Genomic DNA, 22,802 nt, shown 5'->3' with positions numbered 1-22,802 from the left:
CACTGCCCCCCCCCCCCATCAATATAAGACAAAACACCATTCTCTTGAAGTGGGGAAAAGGGATCACGGGTCTGCACATGACGCCCTGTAAGCTTTTGCTCAACAAAAAGGGATTGTTTTGACCTCACTTTTTATCTTACTCATGAGTCTATCAGTCAGGGTTCTCCAGAGAAGCAGAACCAATGGGGTCTGCAGAGATAGACAAGAAGGACTTACTATGGGAACCAGCCTGGACAGTGGTGAGGTGGCGATATGCCAGGGTACCCCGTCCCCAAGCCGAGAGCCCGCAGAGCCACGGGTGTGACACTCCGAGACCAGGAGGACCCAGAAGCAGGCGCTCTATGTCCACAGGCAGGAGAAGATGAGTGTCCCAGCTCAGGGAGACAATTAGCCCTTTTTCCACCTATTTATCCTATGCAAACCCCTGTGGAGGAGATGATGCCCACTGCCTGTGGTTTGGGCACACCCTTCCTCAGTCTGCTGACTGAAATGCTGTCTCTTCCCAAGGCAACCTCCCTGACACACCCAGAAATAGCAGTGTTTGCCTGCTAGCTGGGCACCCCTTAACTCGGGCAGATCGACAGGTAAAATTAACCCATCGCAAATGAGGCACTCCCTCGTTCTCAGAAAGATGTGAAGGCTCAGCATAAGGCCAGGCATGGGGAAGGCCTTCCGTGAAAGAGAGAGATGTCCTCTCGTTGCCTTTATTTTATATGATTTTGTATATTTTAAAATACATTTTTTTCTTATTTTTAAAAAATGTAGAGCCCTTGAACTCTCTTAGTTAAATCCCAGGCATTTCATTGTCCAGGAACAATTGGTTTTAAAGTCTTTTAATCTTGCCCCTCTTGAAGATTTCACCTTTTGCCTGACCTGTGGTGGCGCAGTGGATAGAGCATTGCCCTGGAATGCTGAGTCGCAGGTTCAAAACCCCAGGCTTGTCTGGACAAGGCACATAAAGGAAATTGATGCTTCCTGCTCCCCCCCCCTTCTTTTCTCTCTCTCCCTCTCTCAAATGAATAAATAAAATTTTAAAAAAGGAATACACACACAAAAAAAGAAAATCTCATCTTCTGTTAGGCGGTCGTCCATGTCCATGATTTTAGGAGAAGAGGCTGTGCTACAAGTTAGCTCACTCCAGAGGAAATAGATACTCAGGCTTAAAGGTTGACCTTGGCTCATTGGACCTGAGATGATTCATGAGGACATCCTGTACTGACCCCCTCTAGAGCCCCTTGGGGACTCAAAACATGAGAGGGGACAGCCTGAGGAATCGAGGCAGGTTTTGGAAGTGCCCCCCCGCCCCCCACATACACACAGATCTGCAGGCTTACCGGGGAACCCTTGAGATCCGTCCAGCTGGAGGCTGGACTTGGCCTTCCCTCCTCCAAAAATAGGATTTGGAACTTATTCCCCATGTGACATAATGCATGTCACAGTCCCCGGCAGGAAGTGAATGCCTTCCTGCCAGGCCTGCCGTGACCCGGGGTTGTGAGCCGGGAAGGACATTCCTTTTCGGTCCTGTTTCACAATAGAAATGTCAGCGCACTGATTTTCAGATTACCTTCATTCATCTGAAACCAGGGCGTGCTCGTCAAAACTAACACAGCAAGAGAGGTTAGGCTGGCCAGGTTTGGGTGGCCATAATAAACAAAGCCGATGTGCACGAGGATGCCCTCCCCCCCCTGACTGTGTCTGGGCTCCGCGGCGAGGTTGTCTCATTAGGGAGACACACTGGTATCCTTCAAAGGACCAGGGCAGACCACAGGGCTTTGGCTCCAGGGCTGCACCCTGTGACGGCACGTTGTCCACAGCTGACCAGAGCAGGCAGGCCATGGCTCGGAAGCTCTGACAGTAGCGATTTTGGTTTTCCAGGGTCCGCGGGAAGAAGCAAAATGTCTTGGTTCCGTCGTCGCCGCCGCGTGCCGGGCTCGAGGGATAAACAGGTGAGCCAGGCAGGAGTCGATCTTTAGCATCCACAGGGTGGGGAGGAACGGGGCACTCAAGCCGTCGTTCACAGGAGACCGACTGTGAGAGCTGCACCACGTCCCAGGCGCTGGGAAACAACCCCCCGGGTACGGGCAGGGGCTCTCAGACACTTGTCCACTCCACGTCCTGCTCCACGCAGAGAGGCGTCTCTCACAGGGGCCTCCCCACCACCCCAGCCCACCGGCTCACAAAGATTTGCTGAGCGTCTGCGGTGTGCCAGCCAGGCGGGCACCCAGAGCCGGGGTCTGTTCGTACGTGTGCCTGAGATCCAGGTCCCGGACGGACGGCAGGAGCGTGCCCACCGGGGGCATCAACCTGAGGACCCCTCAGCTCCTTGTCCCTCCGACTCATAAGATCCGACCCCTTCCCCCCTGCCCTCAGCCTCAGATGAATCCAACCTCTCAGTCTCTACCCTGAAAAGCAGACAGACTAAAAGTCTGGCCCCTGCCCTGTACCCTGACCCGTGCCCTCCCCTCTGCCACCGACCGACAGCCGCCTCCTGCCACAGCCCTTAGCTTAGGACTGGGGGTGGCCTTTACCCTCCTCTGCTCTTTGCTCCAAAATAAAAGACCCTTGTTACGATGACCCAATTGTGTTAAAACAAACAGAAAAAGAAAGTAAGAGTCAGATCTTGCTTTGCTGCTTACCTAAGTTCTAAGGCAGGGGTCCCCAAACTTTTTACACAGGGGGCCAGTTCACTGTCCCTCAGACCGTTGAAGGGCCGGACTATAAAAAAAAACAACTATGACCAAATCCCTATGAACACTGCACATACCTTATTTTAAAGTAAAAAAACAAAACAGGAACAAATACAATATTTAAAATAAAGAACAAGTAAATTTAAATCAACAAACTGACCAGTATTTCAATGGGAACTATGCTCCTCTCACTGACCACCAATGAAAGAGGTGCCCCTTCCAGAAGTGCGGCGGGGGCCGGATAAATGGCCTCAGGGGGCCGCATGCGGCCCGCGGGCCGTAGTTTGGGGACCCCTGTTCTAAGGTAAGCAAAACCCCTGTTACTTAAACATGACAGGTGAGGGGGAGACCACATTCACAGGGTTTGCTATTAAGTGGGTGGATGGCTACCAAATTGGACAGCAGATGATTAGGAACCCTGAGAGTGAAAATGAATGTGTCCTAGACGGTGGTGACAGGGACCGGCGGACACTCCTCCTAGGTCTGAGCACCTTTCCGAGTCCTTGGTGGCCATCTGTCTGTCTGTCTTTGGAAAACTCTCTATTCAGTTCCCCTTCCCATTTTTGATCAGATATTTTGTTTGTTTTCTATTGTTTGAATTCTTTATCATTCTTTTGGATATTAACCCCTTAATCAAGATAGTATGATCTGTAAATATTTTTCTCCCATGGGGTGGGTTGCTTTTTTTTTCCTTTTGTTGATGGTCCCTTTGCTGTGCAGACGCCTAATCGTTTGATGGGGTCCCACTTGTTGACTGTAGCTTTTGCGGCCCTTGCCTTTGGTGCCCGCCCCCCATCAGCGGTCAACCCCTGTACCAGATCCCAGGAAGCCAAGTGCCGGTCTGTCCTTTAAGCCCGGGGGTTCATCACTTCCGCAAGGATCGCTCGTTCCGGTCTCCTTCCGCGGGGATTTGTGCGAGTTTTGTTATTTGTCTCGAGGTTATTTTTAGGCAGTTGGGCCAGTGTGGAAGGGAATCGTTTGGGTACTTAAGCAGCATTATTTTTTTTGTTTGTTTTAAACTGATCATGACTTTTTTTTTTTTTCAACTGAAAGTTCCAAGGCAGAAACATTTCCATTTTAAGGCGCTGTTTCTCCGGCAGTTCTAAAGACTAATCCAAAAAGATTAGCAAAAATAGCTGCTTGTTAAATAGCTTCAATCTGGGAAAGGCAGGCGTCACTTCTGTTCGGTGAACTTCTTTGGGGGAGAGAAGAAGAGAGGAATAACTGGGGATGGCTGTGGGCGTCTTACTGGGACCAATACTTTTCTTCTTCTTTTTTTTTTAAGACTATTCAATTTTCAGAGAGGAGAGAGAGAGAGAGAGAGAAGGGGGAGGAGCAGGAAGCATCAACTCCCATATGTGCCTTGACCAGGCAAGCCCAGGGTTTTGAACCAGCGACCTCAGTGTTCCAGGTCCACGCTTTATCCCACTGCGCCACCACAGGTCAGACAATACTTCTCTTCTTTAACTGGAAAGCTTACCTTCATCAATGATAAACAGCATTGGGTCACCCCTGTAGAGATCTGTTGGTGTGGCTCAGTGGGGTTGATCCGTTTCTATGTTGAAGGTCATGGGCAGTTTATAAAATGGGCCTGAAAAGGTCTAGTGTATTTATTTGGGCAGTATCTTCAAGGCCTTCTGGGAGACCCAAACACTACGTAAAAATGGAGCTTGTGTTCTTTTTTTTTTTTTTTAATTATTCATTTATTTTTAGAGAGTTGAGAGAGAGACAGAGAGGGAAAGAGAGGAGAGAGAGAAGGGGGAGGAGCTGGAAGCATCAACTCCCATATGTGCCTTGACCAGGCAAGCCCAGGGTTTTGAACCGGCGACCTCAGCATTTCCAGGTCGACGCTTTATCCACTGCGCCACCACAGGTCAGGCTGGAGCTTGTGTTCTTGGCCAAGGGACTGGTATCCGTGCTTTCTGCCCGCTAGAGTTCAAGTGCCTCAGAGTCTTTGAATTGACCAGCTACCTTGGCATAAAGAACTGCACTTTAATCAATTATCAGTTCGGTCAATCTGTCACTGTATTCACTGTACATTTCCATTAAACTAGAAGAAGTTGGGAGACATTATTTTCTTAACATTTTTACTTATTATTGCCTGACCAGGCAGTGGTGCAGTGAATAGAGCATCAAACTAGGACCCGGAGGACCCGGTTTCAAAACCCTGAGGTCACCAGCTTGAGCGTGGGGCTGCTGGCTTGAGCGTGAGATCATAGACATGACCCCATGGTCACTGGCTTGAGCCCAAAGGTCACTGGCTTGAGCCCAAAGGTCACTAGCTTGAAGCCCAAGGTTGCTGGCTTGAGCAAGGGATCACTCGCTCTGCTGTAGCCCCCTGGTCAAGGCACATATGAGAAAGTAGGCCCTGGCCGGTTGGCTCAGTGGTAGAGCGCTGGCCTGGCGTGCAGGAGTCCTGGGTTCGATTCCCGGCCAGGGCACACAGGAGAAGCGCCCATCTGCTTCTCTACCCCTCCCCCTCTTCTTCCTCTCTGTCTCTCTCTTCCCCTCCCGCAGCCGAGGCTCCATTGGAGCAAAGTTGGCCCAGGCGCTGAGGATGGCACTGTGGCCTCTGCCTCAGGCGCTAGAATGGCTCTGACTGCAACAGAGCGACGCCCCAGATGGGCAGAGCATCGCCCCCTGGTGGGCATGCTGGGTGGATCCCAGTCAGGCGCATGCGGAAGTCTGTCTGACTGCCTTCCTGTTTCCAACTGCAGAAAAATACAAAAAAAAAAAAAAGAGAGAGAGAGAAAGTAATCATTGAATAACTAAGGTGCCACAACAAAGAATTGATGCTTCTCATCTGTCTCTCTTCCTGTCTATCCGTCCATCCCTAACTGTCCCTCTCTCTGACTCTCTGTCTCAGTCAAAAAAAATTACTTTTTTAAATTATTGATTTCAGTGAGAGAGGAAGAAGGGGAGAAGTAAGAGAGAGACAGGAACATTGAGCTCTTCCTGCATGTGCCTCGATCAGGGGTTGAACTGACAGCCTCTGTGCTTCGGGACGATGCTCTAACCAACCGAGCTATCCCACCAAGGCAAAAGGAATTATTTAAAATTGAGCTTTAATGTGTGATAGAATTATTTTGGGCACGAGGCATGTGTTTGGTTTCAGTTTGGGAGGATCGAGGGGCAAGCTTCCGCTTTCTTTGAACAAATTCCTTTCTGCCCACAAAGCATCATTTCGATTGTCCGTGGCACACAGATGAATTTACCCGCCAAGCTTTTTTCCTTTATGTTATTGTTTAAATTTTTTTTTATTGAAGTGAAATGTACATAACCTGGATTAACCATTTTAAAGTAAACAATTCAATGACATTTAGAATATTCACAATGATGTGCAAACACCACATCTGCCTAGTTCCAAAACATTTCCATCACCCCCAAAGGAACCTTCTACCCTTTAAACAGATGCTCTGCCTACCCCCCCACCCCCCCACCCCAGGCTGGCTGCCATCAGTCTTCATTGTTTTTCTGTGTGGATTTACTGATTCTGGGTATTTCCTATAAGTGGAATCGTATAAGATGGGCACTTCTGGGATTGTCCTCTTCCGCTTAACATAGTGTTTTCAAGGTTCGTCCATACTGTAGTGACGAGCAGTTCAACAGTGAGTCAAGACTTCGTTCTTTTTCGTGGCTGGATGATATTCCATTGTATGGACACGTCACAGTTGGTTTATCCATTCATCTGTCAATGAACATTGGCGCTGTTTCTGGCCAGCTGATTGGCCCTTGTGACCAGATAGCCAGAATGCCCTGCCCCCACCATCTTTCCACATTTTCTTCTTTATATGCCAGAACGGTTACAGTACATCAGATTCAGGGAATGAAAATGATTTTTCCTAGATCTGGAGTTTGTAATTATTATTCTCTGGGGACTTTTATTCACCTAGTATTCTTTTTTATATTTGACGTTTGGAAGACTTGGTGGTTTTTGTTTTTTTTTAATCTCTCTTTTTCTTTTCTTTTTTTTTCTTTTTTTTCTTTTTTTTTTTTTTTTGAGAGAGAGGTAGAAACACACAGAAAGGGAAAATGATGAGAAGCATCAACTCGTTATGTCACTTTAGTTGTTCACTGATTGCTTCTCATACATGCCCTCACCTGGGGGCTCAAGCCAAGCCTGTGACCTTGGGCTTCACGCCAGTACCCTTTGGGCTCAAGCCAGCAACCTTGGGATCCTATTGATGATCCTGAACATGGGACCTAAGCAGCGTCCCAGGTTGACGCTCTATCCACTGTGCCACCACTGGTCAGGCTATGTTTTGTTTTTGTTTGTTTATTTAAATTTTTTTTTTTTTTTTTTTTTAGAAAGGAGAGAGAGAGAGAAGAGAGAAAGAGACAGAGAGAGAAGGGGGGGAGGAGCAGGAAGCATCAACTCCCATATGTGCCTTGACAGGGCAAGCCCGGGGTTTCAAACCGGCAACCTCAGTGTTCTAGATCAACGCTTTATCCATTGCGCCGCCACGGGTCAGGCAGGCTGTGCTCTTTTTAACGTCAGAAAATTACATAGGTTCATTGTCATTTTGGTCAATGCCTAGTGTTTTACTCTAAACCATGCAAAATATTGCCTTGCTCTGAAGCTGCCCCTAACTGCATTTGCATAAACAGTGTCAGTGCTTCTCAACCTGGACTGGTCGTGAGAATCACTGGGAATACTTCATAGGAGGACAGAGGCCAGGCCCTTCCTTAGTTTTGTAAGAAACCACCTGACTACTATCCAGAGGGCTGTACCATTTCGTCTGCCCACCAGCCATGTCCGTGTGATCCGTTTCTCCACATCCTCCCCAGCATTTGGCATTGTTGCTATTTTTTTTTTTTTTTTGTATTTTTCTGAAGCTGGAAATGGGGAGAGACAGTCAGACAGACTCCCGCATACGCCCGACCAGGATCCACCCGGCACGCCCACCAGGGGCGACGCTCTGCCCACCGGGGGCGATGCTCTGCCCCTCTGGGGTGTCGCTCTGTTGCGACCAGAGCCACTCTAGCGCCTGGGGCAGAGGCCAAGGAGCCATCCCCAGCGCCCGGGCCATCTTTGCTTCAATGGAGCCTTGGCTGCAGGAGAGGAAGAGAGAGACAGAGAGGAAGGGGGGGTGGAGAAGCAGATGGGCGCTTCTCCTGTGTGCCCTGGCCAGGAATCGAACCCGGGACCTCTGCACGCCAGGCCAACGCTCCACCACTGAGCCAACCGGCCAGGGCCCATTGTTGCTATTTTTAATTTTAGCCGTTCAGATAAATGTATGGTGTTACCCCACTGTGATCTTAACTTGCGCTATTTCCCTAACGACTAATGAACTTAAACATTTTTCATGTACTTATTTGCCACATGTGTATATTTTTGGTGAAATATCTGTGTATGCCTTTTTTAAAAATTAATTTTAATGGGGTGACATTAATAAATCAGGGTACATATGTTCAGAGAAAACATCTCTAGGTTATTTTGACATTTGATTATGCTGCATTCCCGTCACTCAAAGTCCAATTTGTCTTCCGTCACATTCTAACTGGCTTTCTTTGTGCCCCTCCCCTCCCCCAACCCCCTCCCTCTCCTCCCCCCCCACCCCATAACCCCCACACTCTTGTCCATGTCTCTGAGTCTCATTTTTATGTCCCACCTATGTATGGAATCATATAGTTCTTAGTTTTTTCTGATTTACTTATTTCGCTCAGTATAATGTTATCAAGGTCCAGCCATGTTGTTGTAAATGATCCAATGTCATCATTTCTTATGGCTGAGTGTGTATGCCTTTTGACCATTTTTAAATTAGGCTTGTTTTGTTTTTTTATTATGTGGATTTTTTTTTTTTTTACTGTTTAATTTTGAGAGATATTATATATTCTAGATATTTCATTAAAATAACCTTTATTGGCCCTGCCTGGATAGCTCAGCTGGTTAAAGCGTCATTCCGATACGCAAAGGTGGCGGGTTTGATCCCCAGTCAGGGCACATACAGGAACAGATCAATGTTTCTGTCTGTCTCTCTCTCTCTCTCTTCCTCTCTCTTTCAAATCAAGAAATAAAAAGTTTTACAATCTTTATTGGCTTTTCTGATTTCAGAGATAATACATGTTCATTATTTCAAAATTCCAGTAACTTCCAAAATGCATAATACAGCCTGGGAAGTCCTCCGCTCAAAGCAGAGATCTGACCGTATCAGCTGATCGCGTTTTCCTGATGGGCTGTCACCCTCCACCCCTCCGGCCTGCGCCCAGGGGCCATCCACCCTGCTATGATGGAAGCCTCAGGGAGAAACAGCTCCAGGTGTCAAGCTCCCATCAGCCCCGGGAACATAGATAGCTGCAGGATGTTTTTCTTTGCTGCTTCGTGGAAATCTGGAAATCGATCTGATATTTGGCACGGAAGCCCCTGTCTCTCCTGGTGACTCAGATTAAAAGTTTTGAGTCCGGCTGGGGATGGCTCCTTGGCCTCTGCCTCAGGCGCTAGAGTGGCTCTGGTCGCAATATGGCGACGCCCAGGATGGGCAGAGCATCGCCCCCTGGTGGGCAGAGCATCGCCCCTGGTGGGCGTGCCGGGTGGATCCCGGTCGGGCGCATGCGGGAGTCTGTCTGACTGTCTCTCCCCGTTTCCAGCTTCAGAAATGAAAAAAAAAAAAAAAAAAAAGTTTTGAGTCCGGACTCCGCTTCCCAGGCCATCTGTCATCCGTGCCCTGTTTTTCCTGACCTCCACTCCTGTCTCAGTGACTCCAGCCACGTCAGCCTCCTGCCCTTTCCCAGAGGCCAGCTCGCCACACAAACCTTCACCCTGTGCTCCTCTGAGCCACGCCCCCTCCCCCCATGCCTTCGCCCCCCTCCGCCCCCTGTCCTGTGGCTTACTCACTCCTTTACCCCTTCAAGTCTGCGCTCTTGGTCACCTTTTAAAAAACAAACAAACAAAACAACTTAGGCCTTCCTTTTTGGGTGATCTTGGAGCCTTTGAAGGCTTGCTGGGAACGGGAAGTCTACAACGACAAATATGTCTGGAAGGCTGTGGTCCAAGGCCATTTTGGCTGGCTGTTCACGGGGTCTCCAGACCAGAGAGGGAGCACACCGCTCTGCTTAAGCTGAAGAAGGTGTTGATGCTAGAGATGAAACTGAATTCCATCTAGGCGAGAGATGTGCTGATGTGGACAAAGCAAAGAAGGGCGCAGGGGCTCCTGGTAGCCAAGCGAGCAAAACCAGAGTCACCGAGGGAGAGGCAGCCAGCCCGTGCTCCCGGAAACAGTGGCAGGGTTGGTGCCACAGTCCAGAAAAGCCTTCCTGCTCAGGCCGCGGGACACAGCGTCCCTCCGTCTGTGTTATGCCGAACCCCTCAAGGCTTTAAACTTACTGAAGAGTAAATAACTAAAATGGATTTGTTCTCTTGTAAGAAAAAAAAAAAAAAAAAGAAAGAAAGAAATTAGATACTTATGTTGTAAAGTACCCGCACCTCAATTCTGCAGGTTTACGTAGAGACACCAAGTCTGGATGAATTTTTGAAGAGTTTTATTAAAGGAGGAGGTTTTATTAAATATGTCGGCTGCATATAGCTTACATGGGGCACTCTGGAAGCCCAAATCATGTGCAAGCCAAAAATATTTCAGGGGCTGTTTATATACCCTTGATCACACACGGGTTGGGGAGAGCATGACATCATGGCATAAGCTGACAACACTTGTTTAGGGGATACACAGAAACATTAAGACTTTCAAGGTAACACAATCAAAGATGTTTACAAAATCTTTTAGGGTTCATCTTCCCTCACTAGCCTAGAGGTATGTTACTCTCAAGATTCCAGGAAGGGGAAGGAACTGCAATCAATGCAAGCTGGTTTGTAAATTCTGCCTCTTTCCACTGAAAGAGCAGAAGTTTCTCCGTTTACTTTTATTTTAGATTTAAAACTAAATAAAACTTCTATATTCTTCTCCCTCCCCTCCCCAAAGGAAGGACAGGACAGGAAAGCCTGACCTTTCCTCCTAGAATACCAATATTAATTTTTCAGCTTTTTGGTACCTTACAACACTAAAGTACAGTGTATTTGTTAAGGTAAGTCAGTGGTACAATTTCCCAATTTACACATATTCCCACTAGAAAAGTTTGGGGGAAGTGTTTCGGCAATGGAAGGCTTAGCTCTTGAAAGTCTAGAATGCTCAGCTCTCTCCTTTATTCAGAGGATAGAATTTAAATGATCTTCTTTGTACAAATATTCCCCCCTGCCGATAATTTATATATATATATATATAACATGGTTCCATCTCTAAAGAGCAGCTCGAATTCCTCTTATCCAGTGAGAACGCATAGAAGTGTGACCAGGAGTCTGACTGCCCACATTAAGATGGTAATCTCACTCCCAAGTATCCTTGACCCACAGCCTTGTTATTGTTTTAAATTGTGGTAAAAGGCACGTAACATAACATTTACCATTTTAACCATTTTTAAGTGTGCAGCTCAGCTGGCACTGAGTGCATTGTGGCACCTGTGTGCTACAAACGCCACCGTCTCTAGATCTTTCTCGCCTTCCCCCAAATAGAGATCTGTCCCCATTAAATAACAACTCCTCAATCTCCGGCCCCCTACAGCACACCCTCCTACTCTGTGTCTCGATGAATCGGACTCCTTTGGGGACCTCATAAGACAGCATGTGTCTTTTTGGGGACTGGTCTATTTTACTTAAGGTAATGTCCTCAAGTTTCATTCATGTTGTGACACGTGTCAGAGCATCTGTCCTTTCTAAGGCCAAATAACATTCCATGGTATGGATAGACCTGTTTTATTTATCTATTCATTCGTGATGGCCACTTCAGTTTCCTCCTTTTTGGCTATTGTCAATAATGCCTTACTGTCTTTTTTTTTTTTTTTAAGAGACAGAGAGAGAGTCAGAGAGAGGGATAGATAGGGACAGACAGGAATGGAGACAGATGTGAAGCATTGTAAAGCCAGTAGCCACAGCTACCATCACAGCCGCCTGGCCAGTGCAGGTTCGCATTTGATTTGGACAGACGTTAATGAAACAATGGAGCCAAGAACTGGTGGGTTATTAGCTTTAATCCTAGCTTGCACTCGGTGGGCAAGAAAATCACACAGTGGGAAAACACTTCCCTTTCCATTCAGGGCTCCCAAAGCCACTGACTTATCTGAGTTTCCTAGAATCAAAGGTTTCTAGCTCACCAGCCTTATTCACCTCTGTTCCCCATCTCCTTCTCTCTGCACAAACTCTACACAAACTGGCTTCTCCCTCAGCACTCCGCCATCTTGGCTGCCTCTCCTCTCCTCCACGTGGCCTTTCTCTGCTCTCTCCTCTAATGCTAATCTCAGGAACAGAGAGAGAGCAAGCTCCCGGTCTGCCCCATTTTACAGTGTAGAAATCCAAAACCTTTAATCCAACATACAAACAAGGAAGTCTCCAATACAAAGTCACTTAGGGTGGGAAAGGCTTAGTCTTAAAACCAAGCTTTGGGCTATAACGACCCTGCAGGCTTACAGCCTGTCCGCCATACTCAATGCAAACTGTAAGTGAGCAAACATATATATCATATTTACAAACTTATTTGACCAACAAGCATCAATCATTAGTTTTTCGTTGTGACACCTTAGTTGTTCATTGATTGCTTCCTCATATGTGCCTTGACTGTGGGCCTTCAGCAGACCGAGTAACCCCTTGCTCAAGCCAGTGACCTTGGATCCAAGCTGGTGAGCTTTGCTCAAACCAGATGAGCCCACGCTCAAGCTGGCGACCTCAGGGTCTTGAACCTGGGTCCTCTGCATCCCAGTTTGACGCTCTACCCACTGCGCCACCGCCTGGTCAGGTGATGCCTTACTGTCTTTTAACATAAAACTTGGACCCATGAGGGCAGAGGGTGTTACCTGTTTTGATCATTGACCCATTGCATACGCTTGAAACAGTGCCTGGTCTACAGTAGGGACTCAGTGAATATTCGCCAAATTAAGGAATGTTTTGTTGTCTGAGGCAAAGCTGTTGGGGGCTGTCAACAGGCTCCTCAACCCTCATGCTTCAGACCCGGGACACATGGTGAACAAAACCAGGCCCTGCCCCTCCTTTTCTGGGCTCTCCTTGGGGACACCCAGACATCCGTCAGATAAGCACACAGCCAGAAGAGAGACACAGAAAGTCCTTCCTCCCCGGGTCCCTCCCCACTGGGCAGCCTTGATACCGTTAAGTTTCAAAAGTTCTGTACACAGCCTGGATTCAAGCCTTCCGTTGGCCGTGTGATCTGCAGATGATTTCTCCGTGATGTGGTCTGTCCTTTCATCCTCTTATCAGAGTCTTCCGCAGAGCAAATGGTTCTCATCTTCGCGCGTTCCAATTTGTGAATTTTTCCTTGATAGCAAAACACAGATGACCGCATTTACCGTCAGGGGCATCATTTAGTCCACGCACAAGGTTGTGCAACCGTCAGGACCTCCCCGTTCCGGGACTGTTCACCAGCCGCGAAGGGATCCCCGGCCCCGTGCCCGCCTGCCTCCGCCTCCCCGCGGCGCCTGCTCTCCGTCCGTCCGTCTCGGGGGCCCTGCTGACTCTGGACATTTCATAGATAAATGGAGTCGTACAGTACGTGGCCTTCTGTGTCTGGCTTCCTTCACTCAGCGTGCGGTTTTCAGACGATAGGTTTTTCGGTCAGACCGGAGGCTCCGCAGGGACAGGGTGCATTGCTGTTGGGTCCCCCGTCAGCCCGCCTCTAAAATCTCAGGGCTGTCCAGCCCCTGCCTCTCTTCCTAACCCCACCGTTGGTCTATTGCAGCCCAGGGCCCTTCCTGTCACCCCCCAGCCATCTGCACCCCAGTGCTCAGCTGCTTCCCTCCCTCCCCCTCCCCTCCCCCTCCCCTCCCCCTCCCCTCCCCCTCCCTTCACCTCCTCTCCTCCCCCTCCCTTCCCCTCCCCCTCCCTTCCCCTCCTCTCCCTGCCCTTCTTCTCCCCCTCCCTTCCCCTCCTCTCCTCCCCCTCCCCCTCCCCCTCCCTTCCCCCCTCTCCTCTCCCTGCCCTTCCCCTCCCCCTCCCCTCCTCTCCTCTCCCTGCCCTTCCCCTCCCCCTCCCCTCCCCTCCTCTCCTCTCCCTGCCCTTCCTCTCCCCCTCCCCTCCCCTCCTCTCCTCTCCCTGCCCTTCCCCTCCCCCTCCCTTCCCCTCCTCTCCTCTCCCTGCCCTTCCCCTCCCCCTCCCCTCCCCTCCTCTCCTCTCCCTGCCCTTCCCCTCCCCCTCCCTTCCCCTCCTCTCCTCTCCCTGCCCTTCCCCTCCCCCTCCCCTCCCCTCCTCTCCTCCCCCTCCCTTCTTCTCCCCTCCCTTCCCCTCCCCCTCCTCTCCTCCCCCTCCCTTCCCCTCCCCCTCCCTTTCCCTCCCCCTCCCTTCCCCCCTCTCCTCTCTCTGCCCTTCTTCTCCCCCTCCCTTCCCCTCCTCTCCTCTCCCTGCCCTTCCCCTCCCCCTCCCCCTCCCCTCCCCTCCTCTCCTCTCCCTGCCCTTCCCCTCCCCCTCCCCCTCCCTTCCCCTCCTCTCCTCTCCCTGCCCTTCCCCTCCCCCTCCCCCTCCCTTCCCCTCCTCTCCTCTCCCTGCCCTTCTTCTCCCCCTCCCCTCCCCTCCTCTCCTCTCCCTGCCCTTCCCCTCCCCCTCCCCTCCCCTCCTCTCCTCTCCCTGCCCTTCCCCTCCCCCTCCCTTCCCCTCCTCTCCCTGCCCTTCCCCTCCCCCTCCCCTCCCCTCCTCTCCTCTCCCTGCCCTTCCCCTCCCCCTCCCTTCCCCTCCTCTCCTCTCCCTGCCCTTCTTCTCCCCCTCCCCTCCCCTCCTCTCCTCTCCCTGCCCTTCCCCTCCCCCTCCCCTCCCCTCCTCTCCTCTCCCTGCCCTTCCCCTCCCCCTCCCTTCCCCTCCTCTCCCTGCCCTTCCCCTCCCCCTCCCCTCCCCTCCTCTCCTCTCCCTGCCCTTCCCCTCCCCCTCCCCTCCCCTCCTCTCCTCTCCCTGCCCTTCCCCTCCCCCTCCCTTCCCCTCCTCTCCTCTCCCTGCCCTTCCCCTCCCCCTCCCCTCCCCTCCTCTCCTCTCCCTGCCCTTCCTCTCCCCCTCCCCTCCCCTCCTCTCCTCTCCCTGCCCTTCCCCTTCCCCTCCCCCTCCCTTCCCCTCCTCTCCTCTCCCTGCCCTTCCCCTCCCCCTCCCTTCCCCTCCTCTCCTCTCCCTACCCTTCCCCTCTCCCTCCTCCCCCTCTGCTGGGCCCCTCGCTCCCATCCTGGCTCTCTGGCACTGCTGCTCCTCCAGACACGTGGCTCTGTGCGAGGCCTCTCCCCGGGGCTCTGACATCAGGCTCACCTGTTGCCTCTTCGTATCATCCTGTGTGCTGCCCTCGACCTCTTTTCCCACTGTCAGCCCTCGGCAATCACTTAGAACCGGGCAACGGATAAGGAAAACGGACGTCAGAGCCGGACTGTCCGGGTTTGGGTCTTTTATTCGTCGGCCCAACACACGCGGGCAGGTCACCCAGTCTCTGCGAAGGGCGCTGGTGACGCCTGCCTCGTGGTCCCGGCAAGGACTACATGAGCAGGGCGGGGGTGGTCTGATGACTGGAACGGAGAACATGGCTATGATTTGACAGATTATCTTTAATTACGCTGGTCGTCGCTGTGGCTATGGTCCCACATGCTCTTTCGGAACCCCATCAAGAACCCGCCCCCGCGTTCAGTCTGAGCAGACCGATGACTCACGGGTAACGAATGGACCCTGACATTAAGGACACTCCATGACCTCGTGGCTGGGTCAAGAGAGGCCGTGCAGCTCCTGTCATGTTTGCTGGAACACCGAGGCTTGGAGGCCCGAGTGTCGGGCTCGCGCTCGGGTCACGGGCTTTCCGCGAGGCCGTCGTTCTGTGAGCGAGCCCAGACTGTGGACGAGGTGGGGGTCGGCTACCTGAGGCTGTTCTGGCCGAAGCCCCAGCTGAGGTCCCAGCTGAAACCCAGCCTCCGCGGCAAACATGTGAGTGAACTGCAAACATGCGATGGAAGAAGATGCCTCCACGTGGTTTTAGCCCCAGCCGTCATGTTACACGTTACCCCCCCACACACACCTGCCCCTGCCCTCCCCGCCTTTGAGCCTTCCCGGCTGGGACATGACGGCGCAGGGACAAGCCTGCCTGGCCGCGCTCGGTGTTAGCTCCTCGTCTGCAGAACCCATCCACAGAACAGGATAGGATGGTTGTGTTCTGCCTCTGGGTGTTGGGGCTGGTTTTTCCCACAGGACCAGTAAGGAGAACGCTGATAAGGACGCGGTCTGGCCAAGTCTAGCCCCTCTATCTGTCTGTATCTACGCCGCTCATTCTCCCTGTCCACGTCCACTCCCACCCTCCTGGCCGGGTCCTTATCCTTAACCTGCATCAAAATTCCGGACTTGTTTTACTGCTTCCTGTCTTGACCTTCCAAACCTTCCTGCCCCCATATGATCTTTCTAAACTATAAACACAGCCCAATCCCCTTACCTGATCCTTATGCCAAAAAAAGGCTGTCCTCCGTCACCTGTAATTAAAGTCTGGAGAGATTAATCACTTGCAAAGATTCATGATTTAGGGAAACGTAACTCCCTGTGTGGAGGCCCTTTACCTTACATTTACCCCAGCCCACTCAACCCTGTCTGGGGAAGAAGAAGATAAAGAATGTGTTAGGGCCTGACTAGGTGGTGGCGCAGTGAATAGAGCGTCAGACTGGGATGCAGAGGACCCAGGTTCGAGACCCCAAGGTCGCCAGCTTGAGCGCGGGCTCATCTGGTTTGAGCAAAGCTCACCAGCTTGGATCCAAGGTCACTGGCTCAAGCAAGGGGTTACTGGGTTTGCTGTAGTCCCATGGTCAAGGCACAAATGAGAAAGCAATCAATGAACAACTAAGGTGTTGCAACGCACAATGAAAAACTAATGATTGATGCTTCTCATCTCTCTGTTCCTGTCTGTCTGTCCGTCTATCTTTCTCTCTGTCTCAGTAAAAAAAAAAAAAAAAAAGAATGTGTTAGGCTCAGAGCATTTGATATTTTGGAAATTAAAAGTAGGTCAATTACTTGGGGAACGTAAATACCTACCTGTGAAAAGTCACATTAAAATCCTTTCAGCGTGACCAGGCAGTGGCGCAGTGGATAGAGCAGGGGTCGGGAACCTATGGCTCTCGAGTCAGATGTGGCTCTTTTGATGGCTGCATCTGGCTCGCAGACAAATCTTTAATAAAAAAAATAATAACGTTAAAAATATAAAAGATTCTCATGTATTACAATCCATTCATTTCCTACCGCTCTTGTTCATGGTTGCGGGTGGCTGGAGCCAATCACAGCTGTCCTCCGGGACAACACCAAATTTTTATTGGATAATGCCTAACGTACACAGGTCATTGTATGGCTCTCATGGAATTGCATTTTAAAATATGTGTCGTTCATGGCTCTCTCAGCCAAAAAGATTCCTGACCCTTGGGATAGAGCATCGAACTGGGATGCGGAAGGACCCACCAGGAAGCTCAGGGTTCTGTTAGGGGGTGGGGATGGAAGGGGGGACAGTATGATATCCTGGCCACCAGGAAGCTCAGGGATCTGTTAGGGGGTGGCCGGGCACCAGGTAAATTACAGGCTGGGAGACAAGAGTCTTGAGCAGCTCCCAAGCCAGCTGGACTGGAGGCTGGGAGAGAACAGACCCGGACAGAGGCCCCCGGAAGGGCACCTTCCCAAAAAACCAGGAAGGGCTACACAGTGGGATTCCCAATGAGCAATTTTCAAATAAATCAAGAATGCGCCTGACCAGGTGGTGGAGCAATGGATTGAGCGTCTGACTGGGATGCCGAGGACCCAGGTTCGAAACCCTGAGGTCACCAGCTTGAGCGTGGGTTCATCTGGTTTGAGCAAAAAGCTTACCAGCTTGGACCGAAGGTCGCTGGCTCAAGCAAGGGGTTACTCGGTTTGTTGAAGGCCCGCAGTCAAGGCACATATGAGAAGGCAATCAATGAACAACTAAGATGTCGCAACGAAAAACTGATGATTGATGCTTCTCATCTCTCTCCGTTCCTGTCTGTCTGTCCCTATCTATCCCTCTCTCTGTACCTGTAAAAAAAACAAACAAACAAACAAACAAACAAACAAACAAACAAAAAAAAACCCTTTCAGGCCCTGAGAAGTCCCGATGTAAAGGTAAAACATGATAAATTTTTGAGTTAGTAATTGAATTGCATACGGAAATATTAAGTATAATCTAGTCCTACATTGCACAGGGGCTCTTAGGTGAGTCAACAACACAGACCATGGCCTGGGCCCCGGTTGCTGGGACAGTGAAGCCTGGTGAGCAGACCCAGGCGTTCAGGGTCCTTCCTAACAAATGGCCGCTCACGGGACTTGCCAACCCAACATTTCCCCAGAATTTGTCTTGTAAGTATCAGCAAATGGAACAGAGAAAACTTGAGCCCTGGCTGGGTGTCTCAGTGGATAGAGCGTCGTCCCACTGTGCTGAGGTTGCAGGTTTGATTCCCGGTCAGGCGCATGTATGAAAAGCAACCAATGAGTGCACAACTAAAAAATAATAGAGCAACTAAGTAGAACGAGTTGATACTTCTCTCTCTCCCCTAAATCATTCAAAAACAAAACCAAGAAAACTTGGAACTTGAGACAGGATGCTTGCTTTTCGGCAAAGACATTTTAAAGGCCTGTTGGTCTTTACAAGTGGTTTTTAACTGATCCTTTGGAATAGGAGGGTCCGCTCTGTGCCACATCAGGTTGTAGCTATTTCAGAATTCAAACACCGTACGTGGCCAAGATCCCTCTGGATAATGTAGTAAAATTTCATAATAAACTGAGCAAATTAAAAAAAAAAAAAGCGCCCCTTTTCAAAGTGGGAAAAGGGAAATCATAACTTATAAAAAATACCTTTTGTCTTCTCACTGTGAAGTTTTGCCCTGAGTACGGCTCCTTGCCACTGTCTTTTCTTAGAGCTGAGGTCTCTTGTATGAAAGCCTAAAATTCTTATGTTGAAAGGCACTTCCTTCTGTTATTTTATCACCTTCCTGGTTTTGTCTAATCTCACCCAGATTACAGTCGTATTTCTTGGCCTTCTTAATGTGCATATTAAAGTTTCAGACACAGAGTCTTTGTTCTGCTGGCCTGACTTCTCGTGCACCCTGAGACATATTTTGGGACTCTTTCAAAGAAGAATGTTTTGCTTTAAATAAGCTGATGCCTTTAAACCTACTCTGTCATGTTTAACTTCTAAAATGTTCCTGCATTCTGATGAGGTAGTCTATTTAGAGAATATTTTGTTTTAATTAAGCCCATCTTAAGAGATGTGGTTTTTGTTTTTTGCCAAGAATGTGCTTTCTCCCTTACAAATCCAGTTATATTTATAGCGCTCACCAACTAAGTTATTAAGCAAAGGAAAAAATTTAGCTGCACTGTGGCTGTGTCTTCTAAGTTCCCGGGGAATTAAAGAGAATAGTGGGCTCAACACGGCGACAGATGGAGACACAGGGACGCACGTGGACTTTGTTTTCAATAATCCTCTTTATGAAAATGCTAGGTTTTTAAATCGTTCCATAGAACGATTGCTTGTCCCTGAAAAGAAGGGAGAGGTTGTGTTGCTGTGTTTGTGAGCATTTCCGATTTGTCCTTGAGTGCGTGCCTGCTCTCTCGCTCCTGAGAAAAGCTCCGGAGCAAACACCAATTCTTCCTCCGTTTTCGGGTGCATTTAAAAATGCAAGTTTAGGCCTGACCAGGCGGTGTTGCAGTAGATAGAGCGTCGGACTGAAATGCAGAGGACCCAGGTTCGAGACCCCGAGGTCGCCAGCTTGAACGTGGGCTCATCTGGCTTGAGCTAAAAGCTCACCAGCTTGGACCCAAGGTTGCTGGCTCGAGCAAGGGGTCACTTGGTCTGCTGAAGGCCCACGGTCAAGGCACATATGAGAAAGCAATCAATGAACAACTAAGGTGTCGCAATGAAAAACTGATGATTGATGCTTCTCATCTCTCTCTGTTCCTGTCTGTCTGTCCCTCTCTCTGACTCTCTCTCTCTGTCTTTCTCTCTCTGTCTCTGTAAAAAAAAAAAGAAAAAAAAAAAAAAAAAAAGCAAGTTTAGGCCTGACCTGACCTGTGGAGGTGCAGTGGATAAAGCGTCGACCTGGAAAGCTGAGGTTGCGGGTTCAAAACCCTGGGCTTACTTGGTCAAGGCACATATGGGAGTTGAGGCTTCCTGATCCTTCCCCCTTGTGTCTCCCTTCTCTCTCTCTCTCTCTTTCTCTCTCTCTCTCAAATGAATAAATAAGATCTTAAAAAATTAAAATAAATAAATAAAAATGCATGTTTATCCTTTTTTGAGTACTGCAATATACATTTACATAACAGACTATATAGAAAATACAGAAAAATAGAGACAGGAAAATTGAAGTCATCTATACATCTCTTATTAAAAGGCCATCACGGTTACTATTTTGGTCTGTTTTGTTGGTAATATATATATTTTTAAGAATAACTTTCATAGCACTTTTTTTTTTTTTCTGTATTTTTCTGAAGCCGGAAACGGGGAGAGACAGTCAGACAGACTCCCGCATGCGCCCGACCGGGATTCCCCCCCCCCCCCCCCCCCCCCCCCCCCCCCCCGGCACGACCACCAGGGGGCGATGCTCTGCCCACCAGGGGGCGATGCTCTGCCCCTCCGGGGCATCGCTCGGTTGCAAGCAGAGCCACTCTAGCGCCTGGGGCAGAGACCGAGGAGCCATCCCCAGCGCCCGGGCCATCTTTGCTCCAGTGGAGCCTCGGCTGTGGGAGGGGAAGAGAGAGACAGAGAGGAAGGAGAGGGGGAGGGGTGGAGAAGCAGATGGGCACTTCTCTTGTGTGCCCTGGCCGGGAATCGAACCTGGGACTTCTGCATGCCAGGCCGATGCTCTACCACTGAGCCAACCGGCCAGGGCCTGTTGGTAATATTTTTTTTTTTCTTTCATTTTTCTGAAGCTGGAAACAGGTAGAGACAGTCAGACAGACTCCCGCATGCGCTCGACCGGGATCCACCCGGCACGCCCACCAGGGGCGACGCTCTGCCCACCAGGGGGCGATGCTCTGCCCATCCTGGGCGTCGCCATGTTGCGACCAGAGCCACTCTAGCGCCTGAGGCAGAGGCCAAGGAGCCATCCCCAGCGCCCGGGCCATCTTTGCTCCAATGGAGCCTTGGCTGCGGGAGGGGAAGAGAGAGACAGAGAGGAAAGCGCGGCAGAGGGGTGGAGAAGTAGATGGGCGCTTCTCCTGTATGCCCTGGCCGGGAATCAAACCCGGGTCCTCCACACGCTAGGCCGACGCTCTACCGCTGAGCCAACCGGCCAGGGCCCTGTTGGTAATATTTTACATGTGACTTTTTTCTTCTTATGTGGTGAGGATCATCCCATAGATTTTTTTTTTTTTTATCCTACTTTGTTATTGGGGTAAAGTATACAGGACCTAAACTTATCATTTTAATCATTTTCTGGCATCCAGGTCAGGGGCGTTCAGCATGTTCACACTGTGGTTCAGCCGATACCACTGTCATCTCCTGAACTTTCTTATCTTCCCAAGCAGAGACTCTGTTCCCATTAAACACGCGCTCCCTGGCCCCCTACCCCGGGCCCTGATACTCTCTAGTCTACTTCCTGTCTCTACGAACTTGTTATCCTGCTCTTAAACAACATTATTTCACAGGTTCTTTTCCATATTCTTTTTTTTTTTTTTTTTTTTTTGTAGTTTTCTGAAGCTGGAAACTGGGAGGCAGTCAGACAGACTCCCGCATGCGCCCGACCAGGATCCACCCGGCATGACCACCAGAGGGCGATGCTCTGCCCATCTGGGGCATCGCTCTGTTGCAATCAGAGCCATTCTAGCTCCTGAGGCAGAGGCCACAGAGCCATCCTCTGCTCCTGGGTCAACTTTGCTCCAATGGAGCCTTGGCTGTGGGAGGGGAAGAGAGAGACAGAGAGGAAGGAGAGGGGGAAGGGTGGAGAAGTAGATGGGCGCTTCTCCTGTGTGCCCTGGCTGGGAATTGAACCTGGGACTCCCGCATGCCAGGCCGATGCTCTACCACTGAGCCAACTGGCCAGGGCCTCTTTTCCATATTCTTAAGATCATTTGATGGCTACACAATATTCCATTGTGTGGATGTGTGTCATGATTTGTTGAACAGTTCCCCCCAACGATCGGATCTTTTGGCTTTTTCTACTTTTCTGTTACAGATGATGCTTTGATTAGCATTTGGGACATAAAACATGATCTGTACTTCTGTGGGTTTTAGAATACATTCCTTTTTTTTTTTTTTTCTTTTCTTTTTTTTCTTTTTTTCTTTTTTTTAAGGGGAGGAGCAGGAGGCATCAACTCCCATATGTGCCCTGACCAGGCAAGCCCAAGGCTTCGAACCGGCAACCTCAGTGTTCCAGGTCGATGCCCTATCCCACTGCGCCACCACAGGTCAGGCTAGAATACATTCCTAGAAGGGAAATTACCCGGTGAAAGGGTGTGAATGTTTTAAAGGCTTTTAAAAATATGTTATCAATTCAGTCTTCCACTCACACTCCTGGCATTTGGGCACACAGCTCTCTTCTTCTCCCAGCTGCCCCAGCCCAGGTTAATTCCTCTCTCTCTCTCTTTTTTCCCTTTTCCTTTTTCGCTAATTAAATTGCTAGTGAGGTTGAACTCATTGTTTATTTTTAATCATTTATCATCTGTGAACGGCCTGTGTGCGTTCAGTTTTATTACTTTGGGGACAAAAATACAGTGATAGCTCAGCATGTGAAGATGTATCTAGTCATACAGATAATTCCACAGGTGCCCGGACTCTCGTGGGGGCACATTGTCGAGTTTCCACGGTGCGTATTGAAAGACCTTCACACCACATTGCAAAGCTCATGCAGGATTTTCTGCTCTCTAACACATGTCTGAGCCTGCTTCCTCAGACCTTGGTGACATAGAAAGGGATCTCCCAAAGGAGCCAGGTCATGGACTCTGAGCCGTCTGATGATAGACAGTTAGCCACCTCTCTGGGCCACCCCGTCCACCCCGAGGGCTCACCTAGTTCTAAAACCCACAGGGATAATAACATGCATTTAAAGTCTCAAGGGTCACCTGAGTGCTGATCCTGGGTGTGGTTGGCATTCAGTAGGTACACAGTCAAGGCTAAATCCCAACCCAGGGGT

The 22,802-nt window shown here is 49.9% G+C and overlaps 1 long non-coding RNA gene across 1 annotated transcript; it reads left to right on the top strand.

The window, feature by feature from the left end:
* Positions 1-1,502: 1,502 nt before the first annotated feature.
* On the top strand, positions 1,503-2,436 carry LOC136376357 (uncharacterized). Its single transcript, XR_010746176.1, has 3 exons — positions 1,503-1,617; positions 1,876-1,946; positions 2,021-2,436. It is a non-coding gene; the product is annotated as an uncharacterized lncRNA (long non-coding RNA).
* Positions 2,437-22,802: the final 20,366 nt, after the last annotated feature.

The sequence above is a fragment of the Saccopteryx leptura genome, chromosome 6 (assembly GCF_036850995.1).
Source record: "Saccopteryx leptura isolate mSacLep1 chromosome 6, mSacLep1_pri_phased_curated, whole genome shotgun sequence".
NCBI lineage: Eukaryota > Metazoa > Chordata > Mammalia > Chiroptera > Emballonuridae > Saccopteryx > Saccopteryx leptura.
Note: the sequence above shows the minus strand (reverse complement) of the source record. Positions and strands in the feature narration are given on the sequence as shown.